The sequence below is a fragment of the Macrotis lagotis genome, chromosome 1, assembly GCF_037893015.1.
Source record: "Macrotis lagotis isolate mMagLag1 chromosome 1, bilby.v1.9.chrom.fasta, whole genome shotgun sequence".
Classification (NCBI taxonomy): Eukaryota; Metazoa; Chordata; class Mammalia; order Peramelemorphia; family Peramelidae; genus Macrotis; species Macrotis lagotis.
Window position 1 is genome coordinate 716,759,088 of NC_133658.1, and position 17,720 is coordinate 716,776,807.

The 17,720-nt window shown below is 34.0% G+C and overlaps 1 pseudogene; it reads right to left on the minus strand.

The window, feature by feature from the left end:
* Window positions 1–973: 973 nt before the first annotated feature.
* Window positions 974–15,177, minus strand: LOC141506379 (interleukin-1 receptor-associated kinase 1-binding protein 1 pseudogene; annotated as a pseudogene).
* Between the last annotated feature and the right edge of the window lie 2,543 nt (window positions 15,178–17,720).

Here is a 17,720-nt window from a genome sequence, read left to right on the forward strand (position 1 = left end):
ATCCTAGCTCAGTCTTTAGTCTGGTTGTCTGTTTTAGGGTTCCTCAAATGTGGTATCTATCATTTCCTCAATGCTGAATTTTTTTATTTTAGCTATTTTCAGTCAAATGGATCACTTTTGTAATGGGAACCAATCAAGAATTCTGGACAACTACTGATTGTCTATTTGACCTTTCCATTCTTTAGTTTCCTTCTCTCTTTGATTAATAAAGATTTTCCAAGTGACTGAGCAACAAGCTGACGTACTTGAGCTGTTTTTGTTGCTACTTCTGGGCATCATGATTCTTTTATCTTAGAAGACTTGCAATGATCATTTGCTTAGGATATTGCATCATTCCCTCTCTATAACTAAAGCTACGGCTGTGCCTCTTCCAGGTATATGTTCCCTTACTCCAATCTTCAAGTATGATGCCAACATTACCTTCTACTTAGTTTCATAGTTGCTGTATTAGCCTAACTTTGGCTGACATTAAAAAAAATTATAAACTCCTTGAAGCAGTATTATGTATGCCTTTAACATGAAACTTAAACCCAAAAGTATTTGCTGGTGTTCCACATTTTCAAGTTTTACAAAATTTCATCAATAAATTAATTTTGAAAAATGGAAGTTACATAAAAAATTAACTGATATCCAGTTATTTTTAACATCACTTAATATTTCACAAAGTATTTAGTTTTGGCAGTTTTGGTTGTAATACAGAAGCTGAAACCAAATATAAATGTAAAACTCCAGTCATGTGATGAAGCAAGGCAGATTAATTTATGATATTATTACACTCTCAATTTATGTTTAATGCATCCACTGCATATGGTGTTAGACTAAAAAAAAAAAAGCCAGTAAAAATAATGGAAAGCACTCCATGAAAATCAGTCTCCATGAAAATCAGTCTAGAAATTTTTTTTAAAGTCAGGAAAAGAGAAAAGATATCTAATAATGCAAATATTATAACATCAAATTCTGTTTTCATGTTTCAAATAGAAAAATGTAATAAAAGTGATATATTACAATAAAAGAAGAATGTGGCAAAAATGGGAACTGAAAGCAAAAACTGAAAATAAGGAACACAAAGATTTTACGTATGCTTTGAGGGTTCCATTTTTTTAGCTGACAATGGACAGCTAAAATCTGGTATTCTATTAATCAGTATAAAGAAAAACTTTATTAAATTTATACAAATTTAATCATGGTTTTGGGTGATTACATAAAAAGCTATAAAAATGAAAAATGCTTGGTTGTCAAGAATTTTAAATCACTTTTTTCTTCTTTTCCTTTTTCTTAACCTCAAAGTTTAAAAATACCTTGGAAGAAGCATTATATAGTTGCACTTTGGATTTTCTGTTGTATACTTAGTGGACCTGCTAGGTCAGATAATTGCTGATTTGTCTATTTGAACTTCCCATTCTTTTGTTTCCTCTTCTTTGATTAATAAAGGTTTTCCAAGTGACTGACCAACAAGCTGACATACTTCTTGAGCTTTTCGCCATGCATTCTCAACAGCAGAGAAACAGACTTGACGTCTAAGATTCTCAATTGCTCTTGGTGTATGATAAAACTGAGGAGGACTGATAATAACTGAACTACCTAGCTTTTCAACAAGAAAGTTACAAATATCCTGCATTTTTCCAAATTCAGTGAATGTAATACAGATCTCTGCTTCCATTTTCTATTCTACTAAAATCCTTTGTCACAGTTATATTTTCTGCCTGGGAGCCGGCTTCTGCAGGTTCTGCGTGATGTAGTCCAGGCGGCGGCCCACGCACGCTGTTCTTGGCCTCGGCGGCCGAGGTTTTGGTGCTGCTGATCTTGACCGTCACCGAGGCCCGGTCAGGCCTCAAGACATCTCGGCCGCGCCGCTCACGTGCACCTCACGGGTGAGATTCTGGGCCGAGGCCAGGGCCGGGGCACATAGGGGCAGCTGGGTGTTGGGGTTCGGCGGCGCCTCCCCGCCGGGGCCCAGGAAGCCATCCCGGCCCCTCTCGCTTAGCGGCGCCAGCTCGGCGAACACCCGGGACTGGCTTGTGGCGTGCCAAGGCATGGAAACCGACCTCAGTTCCCCATGGCAACCGCGCACTCGAAATTGTAATTTTTCTAAGCATTTAAAAAGGGTAACACAATTATGTTTATGTACTAATGTTGTTAAAGAAAAAAATCCAGAAAATGATGCTGGTATTCATTAGGTTTTAAGCAAATGTAACAGTTTGTTGTAATAACATTTGTATAGTAAAGAAATTAAACACTAACCTAGTATGTATTCATTTTAAATGGTTATGTATTTTTAGGTACTTGTTGAGAAGATCAACTTTATTTATATATTAAATATTTTTTCCAACAACTTTTCATCTGTAAAATCTTAATGTGGAACTTGCCCTAACAAAAAATGAAAGTTGGCAGGAAAAAACCTCTAGCACAAACACTTTTTAGAATTGAATAATAGAAGCCTAAAACATAATATTTTTTAAAAAATATTGTGATATTGACTTGTTTTGTGGATATACTTGAAAATAAAAGTTGTCCTTGAATGTATTTGTTGTTGTCCAAATTCTCTTTCTAACAAAAATTATGTGTCTAAAAGATTTTTTATTTAAATACAATTTTTAGTCTACTAAAAAAAGTTTGAATTTTTTAAAAAAGAAAAGGAAGGTATAAGTGAAAAAAACTGAAAGTTAAATTTTTAAAATAAAAGTCAAAGGGGAAAGGTAGTAAAATTTTGGTGAGGAAGAATAGGAGAAAGGGAAAGAGATAAATATAAATGGAGAAAGATAGCATGGAGGAAAATACAGAATTAGTAATCTTAACTGTAAATGTGAATAGGATGGACTGTCCCGTAAAATAGAAGTGGATCTGGATTAAAAACAAGAATCCTACAATATGTTGTTTGCAAGAAACACATTTGAAGCAGAGAGATATACACAGGGTAAAGGTAAAAGGTTGGAGCAAAATATATTATGCCTCAACTGAAGTAAAAAAATCTGGGGTAGCAATCCTAATCTCAGTCAAAGTAAAAGCAAAAATCAATCTCATTAAAAGGGATAAGGAAAGAAACTACATCTTCTTAGAAGGCACCATTGGGAATGAAGCTATATCATTACTGAACATGTATGCACCTAGTGGTATAGCATCAAGATTCCTAGAGGAAAATCTGAGTGCATTACAAGGAGAAATAGACAGCAAAACTTTTATAAAGGGAGACCTCAATTTCCCTCTTTCAGAACTAGATGAATCTAACAGCAAAATAAACAGCAAGGAAATTAAGAAGGTGAATGAAATCTTAGAAAAGATACGATAGACCTCTGGAGAAAACTTAATGGGGATAGAAAAGAATACATCTTTTTCCTCAGCAGTACATGGCACTTTCACCAAAACTGATCGTGTAGTAGGGCACAAAAAAACCTTATAATTAAATGCAGAAAGGCAGAAATAATAAATACACACACTTATCAGACCATGATGCAATAAAAATTACATGTAATAAAGGGTTAGGGAAAGATAAACCAAGAACTAATTAGAAATTAAATAACTTTATCTTAAATAATGGGTGAATCAAACAGCAAATAATGGAAATAATTAATAATTATATCCAACAAAATGATAATGATGAGACAGCATACCAAAATTGATTGGATGCAGCAAGGCAATTTTGAGTGGAAACGTTATATCTCTAAATGCCTATATGAATAAGATATAGAAAGAGGAGATCACTGAATTGGGTATGCAACTAAAAAAGCTAGAAAAAGAACAAATTAAACAACCCCAATTAAATAACAAATTAGAAATTCTGAAAATCAAGGGAGAGATTAATAAAATTGAAAGCAAGAAAACCGTTGATTTCTTATATAAAACTAAGATTTGTTTTTATGAAAAAACTAATAAAATAGACAAACCTCTGGTTAATCTGACTTAAAAAAAAGAAAGAAGATAATCAAATTACCAGTATCAAAAATGAAAAGGGTTAATTAACCACTAATGAGAAGGAAATTAAAGAGATAATTCAGAACTACTTTGCCGAACCATATGCTAATAAATTGGACCACTTGAGTGAAATGGATGAATATTTACAAAAATACAAACAGCCCGGATTAACAGAAGAGGAAATAAATTACTTAAATAATCCCATTTCAGAAAAAGAAATTGAAGAAACCATCCATAAATGTCCTAAAAAAAAGTCTCCAGATCCAGATGGATTTATGAGTGGATTCTACCAAACATTTTTTTTTTAGGTTTTTGCAAGACAAACAGGGTTAAGTGGCTTGCCCAAGGCCACACAGCTAGGTAATTATTAAGTGTCTGAGACCGGATTTGAACCCAGGTCCTGACTCCAAGGCCAGTGCTTTATCCACTACGCCACCTAGCCACCCCTCTACCAAACATTTAAGGAACAATTAATTCCTATCCTACATAAACTATTTTTAAAAATAGGAGAGGAAGGAGTTCTGCCAAACTCCTTTTATGACACCAACATGGTGCTGATACCTAAACCAGGAAGAACAAGAAAACAAAGAAAATAATAGACCAATCTCCCTAATGAATATTGTTGCAAAAATCTTAAATAAAATTTTGGCAAGTTATTACCAAGATAATACACCATGATCAGGTTGGATTTATACCAGGCAGGGATGATTCAACATTAGGAAAACACTCAACATAATTAAACATATCAATAGTAAAACCAACAGAAATCATATGATTATCTCAGATGCTGAGATAAAATAAATTTGATAAAATAAAACAACCATTTCTATTATAAACACTAGAAAGCTTAGGCATAAATGGAGTTTTCCTTAAAATAATAAGCAGTATCTATCTAAAACCAGCAACAAATATTATAATTAATGGGAATAAACAGAGCATTTCCAATAAATTCAAGGATGAAACAAGGATGCCCTTTATCACCATTACTATTCAATATAGTATCGGAAATGCTAGCAGTAGCAATAAGAAAAGAAAAAGAAATTGAAGGAATAAGAACTGGCAATGAGAAAGCAAAATGTTCACTCTTTGCAGATGATATGATGGTATAGCTAGAGAACCCAAGAAAATCATCTAAAAAAATTCCTTGAAACAATTAGCAAATTCAGCAAAGTATCAGGATATAAAATAAACTCACATAAATCATCAGCATTTATATATGTATATATATATATATATATATATATATATATATTTATATATAAACAACAAAGCCCAAGAACAAAATATAGAAAGAGAAAAAACATTTAAAATAATTGTAGACAACATTAAATACTGAGGAATCTACCTACCAAGACAAACCCAGAAACTGTACAGACACAATTATAAAGCTCTCCTCACCCAAATAGTCAGATCTCAATAATTGGAAAAATGTCAAATGCTCATGGTTAGGTCAAACTAATATAATAATAATGATCATTCTACCCAAATTAAATGATTTATTCAGTGCCATCCCAATCAATATACCACATAACTACTTTACTGAACTAGAAAAAATAGTAACAAAATTCATCTGGAGCAACAAAAGAGCAAGAATATCAAGGGAACTGATGAAAAAAAATGTTAAGGAAGGTGGCTTAACTCTACCAGATCTCAAACTATAATATAAAGCAGCAGTCATCAAAATTGCCTGGTACTGGTTAAGAAATAGAGTAATGGGGGCAGCTAGGTGGTGTAGTGGATAAAGCACTGGCCTTGGAGTCATGAGTACCTGGGTTCAAATCCGGTCTCAGACACTTAATAATTACCTAGCTGTGTGGCCTTGGGCAAGCCACTTAACCCCATTTGCCTTGCAAAAAACCTAAAAAAAAAAGAAAGAAATAGAGTAATGGATCAGTGGATTAGGATAGATTCAAAAGAAACTACAGTAAGTGACTACAGCAATCTGATATTTGACAAACCCAAAGACATCAGTCTGGGATAAGAACTCACTATTTGACAAAAATTGCTGGGAAAACTGGAAAATAGTATGGCAAAAACTAGGTATAGATCCACATCTCACACCCTATACCAAAATAAGGTCAAAATGGGTGCAAAATTTAGTCATGAAGAGCAGTACCATAGATAAATTAATAGACAAAAAATTCTTTATCTGATCTATGGAAAAGGGATAAATTTATGACCAAACAAGAATTAGAGCACATTATAAACTGCAAAATGAATGATTATGACTATATTAAATTAAAAAGGTTTTGCACTAATAAAATCAATGCTGCCAAAATTAGAAGAAACGCAGAAAGCTGGGAAATAATCTTCACAACTCGGAGTTCTGATAAAGGTTTCATTTCTAAAATATATACAGAATCGCATCAAATTTATAAGGTCACAGGTCATTCCCCAATTTATAAATGGTCAAAGTATATGAACAAAAATATTTCAAATGAAGAAATTAAAACTATATATATAATAATATGAAAAAATGTTCCAAAGCACTATTGATTAGAGAAATGCAAATTAAAACAATAATGAGGTATCATCTCACACTTATTAGATTAGCCCAGATAAGAAAAAGGGAAGATGATCAAAGTTGGAGAGGTTGTGGGAGGATTGGGGCATTGATACATTGCTGGTGGAGCTGTGAATGGACCCAACCTTTCTGTAGAGCAATATGGAATTATGCCTAAAATGCGATAAAACTGTTTATAACCTTTGACCCAGCAATTCCAATTTTAGGACTATATCCAGAAGAAATTATAAAAAATTGGAAAAGTCTTACATGTTCCAAAATATTCATAGCAGCTCTTTTTGTAGTGGCAAAGAATTGGAAATTCAGGAGATGCCCATCAATTGGAGAATGGTTAAACAAGTAATGGTACATGAATACTATGGAATATTATTGTTCTATAAGAAACATGAATGGTTGGACTGTAGGAAAGTATGGAATGACTTGCAGGATCTGATGCTGAGGGAAGGGAGTAGAGTCAAGAGAACTACATTATGAGATTAATAACCTTGATGCAAGCAGCTCCTCTTGACAGTCCAGAGATCTAGGACAACTGTATTAGACTGGTTATGAACTATATTATCCTCAACCAGAGGAAGAAAAAAAACAAAAAAAAAACACAAAGAAAAAAAATCCTTACTAAATCTAATGAACACTTATGTATCTCTTTCCCTTAATCCTAATTCCTCATGCCAAAAATTACTAATTTGTAAATACATTTAACAAAATGTGTATGTACAATGCTAACCTGACTGTTCCTACTGAGGGGACAGGGGTGGGAAGAAAGGGTGGAGGGAAATTTTGTAACTTGGAAATATGCATGTACAATTGGTTGAAATTAAAAAAAAAATTTAAATCAGGGTGAGTAACAAAAGACTAGGAGTGGTTGCTTGGCAGACAGAGACAGAGCGGTAGATCAAGAGAGGCAGGTATAAAGACAGTCAGAGAGAGCTGCCTGGACCAGAGAGAAAGAAGACGAACCCAGTCAAGAGTGTGTGTGTGTGTGTGTGTGTGTGTGTGTGTGTGTGTGTGTGTGTGTGAGAGAGAGAGAGAGAGAGAGAGAGAGAGAGAGAGAGAGAGAGAGAGAGAAGGGCAGACAGCCATGAGGCTTGGCTTAGTCTGGCCACAATGCATGGGGGAGATCCATGATACTCCATGTGGTCTGAGAAAGATTATGTGAAAAGCTCATCCTGCTAGAGTCAAAGAAGAAGAAAACCAAGATGTAGTGACACTTCTTGTTAAATGCCCAAGGGCTGGTGCTTAGGTCTTGCACCTTGGGCTAGGTATTTTCCAATGGCAAGCTACATAATGGTCCTTCCTGTCCCAAGGTGCGCAACTCCCAAGTTCAACATGTCATTTCCTGTCATGCCAGCATCTCTGGCCAAGGTTAGGTGAAGGGGAAAATGGGAAACAGGATACAATCAACAGGGATCAGTTTACTTCTCAGGAACAAACAGCCCTCCACAAGTAACAAGATTTTAACAGCATTAAAGCCACATTCGTAATTCTCTGCATCAGTTTCACATAGTTTTTAATGAAATTGGAAATAGGCATTTCATAGGCCCAAGGAGAAACAATACAAAAAGAATAATTCTCTTTCCTTTATACTGAATTCACATAGCCCTTTCAGATAGAAAAGGGAATTAACACATGTGGAATAAGTATGACAGATGGACATTTCTATCACTAAGTAGTGAATAACTGATAAATTCTAATTGTCTAGCTATAAAATATTTTTTTCAGGTGAGGCTGGGATATGGTCACATTAGTACATCGAACATATACTAATGCATGACCTAGAGTAATTCAATTAACATTTCAATTATCCAGGCCAGCAGTTGTCAAACTTTTTTGGTTGTAAGATCCCTTTATACTCTTAAAAATTTATACTTTTGAAAATTATTGAGGTTTTGTTTATGTAGATTCTATCTATTAATATTTACAGTATTAAAAAGTAAAACTGATTTTAAAAATTTAAATATTTACTTTATTTAAAACAATAATAATAATGTTTTGTGATAAATAACTTTTATAAAACAAAAAATGAGCTAGTGAAAAGAGTAGCATTTTTTTTACATATTTTTGCAAATTTCCTTAATTTCTGGCTTAATAGAAGACATCTGGATTCTCATCTATTTCTGACTTCTATGTGACCATATGTTGTTTTTGTTGAAATGTAAGAAGGAAATCTGGTCTCATACAGATATGTAGTTGGAAAAGGGATGAGTATTTTTATAGGCAAATAATGTCTTAAATAATTACGGAAATCATTTTTAACCTCAGGGATCCCATGAGAGTATCTCATGGACCCCCAAGTGTCTTTAGACCCTACTTTGAGAGCTAGTACAACTACTAGGTAAATCGCTAAAACTATGGATTTCAGAGAAGATGCAACCTACATTAGTAGAGAGAATTTTCTCAACCTGAATTTCGTTATATAAAAGGAAATCACTGGTCCGTGTCTATCTCTATATTTATTCCAATCCTTAATCCAATCCCTTTGCTTATTGAACTCTCTGTTCCTTCCATTAATGTACATCAATCATTTATATACCTGACTGCTGGGAGATTAAGTATAGGAGAGACCCAAGGTTAAGAACCTAGTACTATGGGGCAGCTGGGTTGCACAGTGAATAGAGCACCAGTCCTGGAATCAGGAGGACCTGAGTTCAAATTTGACCTCAGACACTTAATAATTTACTAGCTGTGTGGCCTTGGTCAAGTCACTTAATCCCATTTGCCTTGCAAGAACCTAAAAGAAAAAAAAGAACCTAGTACTGTCTTATGACAAACTTGAGCCCAGATTACAAATAAAGAAGACTGAGTACTGGGTTGAAGTTCTATCCCCAGTGACACAGTGTCTTTCAAAGTTTGTGACATTTCAAAACTTCTATATCATTTTTCTATGTCAAAAAGAACTTAAGCAACGACCAAATTATATTATATGCAATAAGGCAGTGTCTTGGACACTATCTGGAAGTTCCTTTACTTTTGAGAGTTTTATAACACCTGAGAGAAAAAAACATTAACTTGTGCTGTTTTTGATCCAGGACAAACTATCAAACACTGAAATCTTTGAGTGAAGCCTACTAATGTACTTCTGAGAGCTGTTCTCTGCAAATATTCCCAATCTTTAAGTTGCATCTTTTTCTTAATCAAGCAATTGTTAATATTATTGAATTTAATCAAATTGTAAAGCTTTGTGAAGAGGCAAAACACAGCTGCAGCTCCAGAAACAGTCATATGTCAAACACGAGCCCAGTTTGACTAAGGTAATTGGCTAGAGACTTCTAAATAATGGTTCCTTTATTTTTTTTATATATTGTATATATATGAAAAATTTGCATCTCATTTTAAATTTCAATTTTTATTGTGGATCTCTAAGATGGACACACGCACACTTTAAAAATAAGACAGGAGCAATAAAGATTCCTTTATTATATTAGAGGAAAAAGAAATGATAAATAAATATATACTCAGCCTGTGAAGGGTTACATATGTGTATGTTCCCTTGTGTTAAATTTAAGAGAAATAGACATATAGATAGACCAAAGAGAGAGGAAGGAGTAAGAAGAAAATCCTACCCAAATTTGAGAAAAGAAAATCCAATGTTCCATAATAAAAAGGCTTATCTATTTTTAAGGTTTTAAAAAAATACTGCTGGAAACTAAGCTATTTATTTCCATGAAAAAGTAGTTTTTCCATTAGCATATAGTCAAATTCTGCAAACATTTATTTTGTTCAAAGTGAAGAAAATGACACTTTGTATTCTGAGAATACAAAGATGAAATCCAATACAATTATTATTTGGAGTTTACAGTCTGGTAGGGGAGATAACCAAGGAAAAGATATCTATATATTTAAGTTAGACAATGAGGAAGGAGAAGAGCAATATACCTACTAAATCCCACATTTTAAGTACTTTACAAATATCTTCTCATTTGGAAGATACTTTTATTTCTATTTTATAATTGAAGAAGCTGAAGCAGTGAGAGTTTAAGTGACTTGCCAGGGTCACATAACTTGTTAGTGACTGAGCCTGGATTTAAACTTAAGTCTTCCTTGAGTCTAGGCCTATATTGCCTAGACCTATTTAGTGTGCCATCAAATTGCCACCAATAAAAATGTTATAATGAGATCTATACAACATGCAATGAAAAATTGAAGTGAAGGATCAATTTTGACTAGGGAAGAGAGAGACAGGAATGATGAAGAATTTGGTATCTAGTAACTTGAAAAAAAATGGTAGAATTTCCTTCAGGGATGAGTCAACAAGAGAGGTAGGGTGTCTTAATGGATATTCTAGCCTTGGATTTAGGAAGAGATGTTTTTAAATCTCATCTCTACCTGTTTAACCTTAAACAAGTTACTTAAACTCCCTGAGCTTTAACTTCCTCTAAGTAAAATAGGGCCACCAAAGAGACTTCCATTTCTGTATCTTTTCAAATTATGATTTCAAAGTATACCATCAATCAGTAATTATCTAAACTATCAAGAGTTGGATTTAAAAATAAATGAAAAGGGGTGGCTAGGTGGCGCAGTGGATAAAGAACCGGCCCTGGAGTCAGGAGTACTTGGGTTCAAATCTGGCCTCAGACACTTAATAATTACCTAGCTGTGTGACCTTGGCAAGCCACTTAACCCCATTTGCCTTGCAAAAACCTAAAACACAAACAAAAAAAATAGATGAAAAGAAAGCACGTAACCTCACAATCTAGAAAGAAAGGAAAATTTTAAATTACTCTTCAATAAATCCAAGATCATAAAACCCTAGGAAAGGAATTCAATATTCAACAATTACTCTTAGTGAAACTGATAGCAGTTTAGTGAAAAAATGACAGTAAATTTGTGATTTACTTCAAATACTAAAATTTATTACAAATGAAAAAATTAATGACAGAAAATATTAAACCATAAACTTAAGAAGATGAAATATGTCTTTCATATTTGTACCAAAGTGAAAAATTTCTTAACTATCTAATTAGAAAATAGTATAACACAAAATGGATAAATTTGATTATATGAAAATAAAAAATTTTTCCTCATACCTGAAAAGCAACTAATTCAGGATAAGAAGGAATAAAATAAACCAAGAAAAAAAGAAAGAAAACTTTGCAGTAAACTCAGTTAAAATCTGGTATCTAAAATCTATAAGGATCTGTTGTAAATATGCAAGAGTAAGAGCCATTTTCCAGGCTATAAATGTTCAAAGGATATGAAGAGAGAGAGTGTGATCAATAACCTATTGAATGTCTTCAAATTCTATAATAATCAGAGAAATTCTTTAATACATCTCTGTACTACCACTTTACCCCATTCATTTGGAAAAGGTAGTAAAAGACATAAAATTCAATGGTAGAATATCTTTGGAAAAGCTAGAATAATGATATAATGCTGATGAATTGGTTCATTCAAAAAATGTTAGCCAAATTATTGACTAATGAATAGGAAAGACTGATTTAATAAAACTTTAAAAAGTGAGGAACTGCGCATGGTTTTCTTCTTTAAAAAAAAAATGCCAAGTACCCTTTTCTATGGAGGGGAGTAGGAGAAACCACTCTTTCCCCACACCAGAAGAAATGATAAACTACCCAGACAAGCCTGATCCTGGGTTTTGGTCTACTTTTTTTGTTGTTGGTCTTTGCAGAACATTAATCTTCAGACTGGTATGTCCAGGTTTGAAGATGACCCTGGAGATCCTTAGTTCATTAGGCAGAGATGACTGCCGGCTCTTCATGCATAAGACAACTGCTTGTTAATAGGTGGAACTCAAACCCCAGCTTGATTTACTAGAATACATGCATTTGGACTTAAATTAATATTTTTAACATATTTAAAAGGTTCTTTTCTTTTGTTTCTCTACCCTCCCCCCCCCCCAGTCCCAGTGGAGGAGGAGAGGAGAAGGGAGAGAAAATAAATTTCTTGTTATTAGAAAATATTGATTTTTTTAAAAAAGGTACTTTGATGTCTAAGATCTCTAAGATTTCAGAATTAATAAATGTACTTGGTAAAAGTAAAACTTTTTTACAGAACTCTTTGTCAAGGACCTCTGGAAGCTACTGATATAATTATATGATGTTAACTATTTTTGACTTTGAATATGATTAATTATGTTAATTGCTTTTCTAAAGTTGAACCATTCCTTACATCTCTTGTATAAGTCCAACTTGATTGTAATGAATTTGCTTTTATAAATTGCTATCATATTATTTTATTAAAAATTTTATTACTATTCATCAATGATATTGGTTTATAATATTCTGTTTTATTTTTCTTCAAAATGTGTATGAGGACAATATTTTATCTCATAAAAGGAATTGGCATGTGCTTTGGAAAATAATTTGTGAAATAGAACTATTCATAATTCTTCAAAAATTGTTGTAAATCCATTTGAATCAAGACCATTTTTTTATTTATTTATTTTTTTTTTTAGATTTTGGAAGGCAATGGGGTTAAGTGGCTTGCCCAAGGCCACACGGCTAGGTAATTATTAAGTGTCTGAGGCCGGATTTGAACTCAGGTACTCCTGACTCCAAGGCCAGTGCTCTATCTACTGCGCCACCTAGATGCCCTTTTTTGTATTTTCTTATAGCTACTTTAATTTCCCTTTTCTGAAATTGGATTATTTAAAATCCCTAATTGATTTTCAGTTAATCTGGGTATCATTTGTTAATTTTAATTTCTTTCCCTCTCCTTTTAATTGGTTTGGTTAAAAGTTGATAAATTTTGTTGCTCTTTTCAAAGAACCAGCTTTTAATTTTTATCACATAGTATTTCTAGGTTACCATTTATCTATTTCTATTCTAGTTTTTAAGATTTTTAAGAGGGGGCAGCTAGGTGGTGCAGTGGATAGAGCACCGGCCTTCAAGTCAGTAATACCTGAGTTCAAATCTAACCTCCAACACTTAATAATTACCTAGCCGTGTGGCCTTGGGCAAGCCACTTAACCCTTGCAAAAAAAAAACCCCCAAAAAATTTAAAAAAAAATAAAAGATTTTAAGAGAAGTCTTTTTCCTATTTTTGCTTGGTTGTTGGGTTTCTCATTTTTAATTTCATCTTTAATTAATTCATTTTATTAATGTGTGTTCATATACTTTTCCTCCTTTAGTTGAATCCCCCAATTTTTTGTCGATCTAGTCTTTATCATTGTCTTTCCCATATTCATTGCTAAGATTTGTTCTCTTGCCTACTCATTGTTCAGTATGCCATTATTAAGTCTTCATTTAAATTGTGTCTTTTACTAGTGCTCTTTCTATTATTTTTTTGGGGGGGGGATGATCTGTAAGGAATGTCTTTGCTATTTCTGTTTTTTAAAACATGTCATATAAAAAAAATCTATAGTGTCCTAGTACCCTAGTACATGATATATTTTGGCAAAGATGTCATATGGTGATGAAAAATATGAATATTTTAAATATTCTGTCATTTAAAATATTTCACAACATTTTCAGCTCTAATTTCTGTGAAAGTTTATTTAGTTATTTATTTTCCCTTTTGTTTATCCTTTCATTAGATCTGTTCAACTTAAGAGAGGAACATTAAGATTACTTACTATCTGTATCTTTTTGTACAAAGAACAAAGGAACATTATTTGTTCCTTTACAAATTTAATTGTCTTGCCATTTGCTGCTTATATGCATAGTACCTATATTGGTCAATTTCCTCATTACCTTTAAGCATGATCATTTATCTAAATTGATATTGTGGATTTTTATTTTTGCTTTTTCTGATAATATAATAGCAACTCCTGGTTTTGTTTTTAGTTCACTTGATAGAAATTCATTATCTTGTTAGATTGCATCAGCTCACAATCATCATTATCCTCTGTACTTTCTGACACTCTGATTAGAGGTCTGGGGAAGAGAAAGCCAAGAAATTCTCCCCAAATCTCTATTTGAAGAAGACTCTCAGACCAACCATCTCCTCATCACACCAGCTGGAAATTCTCATATGCCACAATTGGTACCTTCTGGTACCTTCTCCAGCTCTCTTTTCTCCCCTAACCCCCAGAGATTTTCAACTTTTTGTGTGTTGTTCCCCCCACCCCTCTTTATACTGTAAACTCCTTGAGGGTAGGTATTATCTTTCTTTTTCATATTTATATTTCATATTTGTATCCCTAGCACTTAACATAGTTCTTAATACGTAGTAGGTATTTTAAAATGTTTTCTGGCTGACTAACTGAATATTAAATTTTGTTTCAGTCTTTCTTTTTGATTCTATGTGTGTCTTTGATTTTTTTGTGTGTTTTTAAAAAATATATGTAATGGATGGTTAGGTTCTATTTTTTATTCATTCTGTCAATCTTTATTTTACTGAACTGTTTAGTTCATTCTTATTTAAAGTTAGCAAAGGGGGGGTTTATTTGATTGATGATGATGATGATGATGGTTTATTCTTCCTTCTTGGAAAAGGCCATCACCAGGAAGGTGATGCACATGATTTGTATTTGAGTGAGGAGATGCTGTACTAAGACACCAGCTGCACTTTCTCCTCTGGAGTCAACCAACTATAGCTGGCCCTGGATGTGAGGCAATCAGTAGTAAGTGACTTGCTCAGGTTCACACAGCTGGTAAGTTGAGTGCCAAGTGTCTGATGCCAGTTTAGAACACTGGTCTTCTGCCTCCAAGGTCAGGGCTCTATCCACTGAGCAGTTAGGTGGTGCAGTGGGTAGAATATTGGTCTTGGAGTGTGACCTTGGAAAAGTTACTTACCTCTGAATTCCTCTCATCCAGAAGATGAACATCATTATCATCATCAATCATCATCATCATCAAAGTTAGGCAAATTGGACTTGTGTTTTCCTCCATTTGCTTCTTTAACATTTATACTTGAATTTTTTTAAATCTTTTTCTCTAGCAAATCTGTACTTTCCCCCTCAGATTAATGTTGTTTAAAATACTTTGATGCAAATCTATTCCCACAATCTCTCTCAACATTTCACTTACCTTTACTCTAATTTGAAGTTTTAATTAAATTATTTGTTTTTATTTATTTAGCTGTCTATTTCATCCTTTCTAGCATTTTTTTTTTGCTATTCTCATATCCTTTTCAGTTAAGTGGTTATTTCATGATATTTCCTTCTTTCCTTTCTCCAAAATTTTATTCTTAATTTTTTTAGACCTTTTTTCTTTTGCTTTAGTTTTTTCTTTAATTCTCTTCATCTATTCTGAAATTTTTATTATCTGATTCACTCATGGTACATGGGAATCACAGGATTAGTCCATGATATTTTATTCTAACTCCTCTACCTCTACTTTTTCATGACTTTAAATTCTCCTTTTATCTTTATCCCTTTCTTTCCTTTTATGTTCATTGATACTTCTTTGGTTTTGCTCCTTTCCCCCACCCCCAATAGGTTTTTTTTTGTGGGCTCTCTTTTAGTTCTAGGTTGTTACTGAGAATTCATTTCTTTCTTTTTTTTTTTTTTTTGCAAGGCAAATGGAGTTAAGTGGCTTGCCCAAGGCCACAGAGTTAGGTAATTATTAAGTGTCTGAGGTCATATTTGAACTCAGGTACTCCTGACTCCAGGGTGGGTGCTCTATCTACTGTGCCACCTAGCCTCCCCTGAGAATTCATTTATTTAAAACTTTGTTCAAGTCTTTTCAAAAGTATTCCCCTTTCATTCTCTTTGTGGTTCTTCCCTTGTTGTTTTAATATAAATCCCCAAAACTGAACTGTATAGTTATTGTGACCTCCTCACAGGCTATGGAGTTTAATGGCCTGCATTCCTACCCTGGGCATCCCCCAAGGGAACAGTATTGTCCTCAACTAGATTTTGGTTTTCATTCCTACAGGTCCAAGGCAGCCTTGCACGCTGCACAACCTTCCCCATCCCCCTGTCCCAGAAGGACTCCAGCTCCTTTCCTTTTCACAGATAGGTTGAATTGGAAGGTACTGTTAATTTATATTTTTTTTGTGTGTGTGGAATGCAAGAGAGGTAAAAAGGATTTTCAGTCAGAGATTTCACCACCTTGGGAAGACCTCAGATAAAAGGCAGCCCATTATTATATCTAAAACTTTAATTCAAAATTCCCAATCCCATTCTTAGTCATTTCCTCTTACCTAAACTGCTCATTTTCAAATCTTTCTTCTCCCCCCACTCCAGGGCAATGGGGTTAAGTGACTTGCCCAAGGTCACACAGCTAAGTAAGTATTAAGTGTCTGAGGTCAAATTTGAACTCGAGTCCTCCTGATTCCAGGGCTGAGGCTCTATCCACTGTACCATCTGGCTGCCCCCAAATCTGATTTATTTTAAAAGTAAGTCCTAGGACTTTAAAATCTCTATTAATGTTTTCTAGATAACTTTTAGCAGCTCATTTATCTCAAGATGAGTCAGCAGAAGTTGCTAATGATTATATAGTTTAATACATATTGGTAAACTCCTGAGAACAAATCTTAGAAGGACAGCATTTATCTAAATACCCTTGTCAGAGGATTACTAACCAATCTTGTCCACTGCTAGGGACCCTTTCTGCAGATGGAACTTCTTAGAGTACAACACACTGTTTGCTCTTCAGTGAGCTGATCTTTCCCTTGTGTCAGAAGATGCCCAAAGTTACACATAGTTCCAAAGACAGAGAATTTTTGTCTTCTTTCACATTTCTAACCCACAAGTCAGATCAATAGTCTCCTTTACCACTTGGAGTTATCGTCTTTATTTTTTGCATTCTCCAACCCTTTTTAAAATGAAATTTCTTTTCTAATGGGTAAATGAACCTATTTTTTGTGGAAAAAACAACTATACTTAGAACTGGAATAAACATGAACATGGTAAAATTTCTGCCAATCCCTAGAATAGTTCCATCATCCTTCTTACTTGCTGAAAAGGAAATCTTTAGGTCTTTGTCTCTCATACAACTAGCTCTCAAGCTAATTGTGGCAGCCTACATCCTATTTGCCACATCTGTTAGCCATGCAGGGTGCTGTTGCTCTGGGCTTCAGGGAGAAGCTTTACTCAATAGCTGTCTTGACAGCTTTGTTGGAGGGTTTCCCCTAACTTTTCTCACAATACACAATGCTATCTGCTCAGGTGCTCAGGTGTATTTGGTCTGTAATTAGTAGATTCCTTCAAATCCCCTAATGAAAACAGTAACTGCAAACAGCTGCTATCTCAAAGAAGATTTCATGTACATCTTTCAGGCATTTGTCATGTTTCCATTGTCACCTTTTCTCTACAGATTCTGAAGCCTGTATTTAAGGAAAAGGAAGGGGTTTGTTTAGGCTACCTGGGCAAAGGGAAAAAAGATAGTGGAAGATAAAAGAACAACAGGAAACTAACTATAGAATGTACTTTTGGAACTTTTAAGAG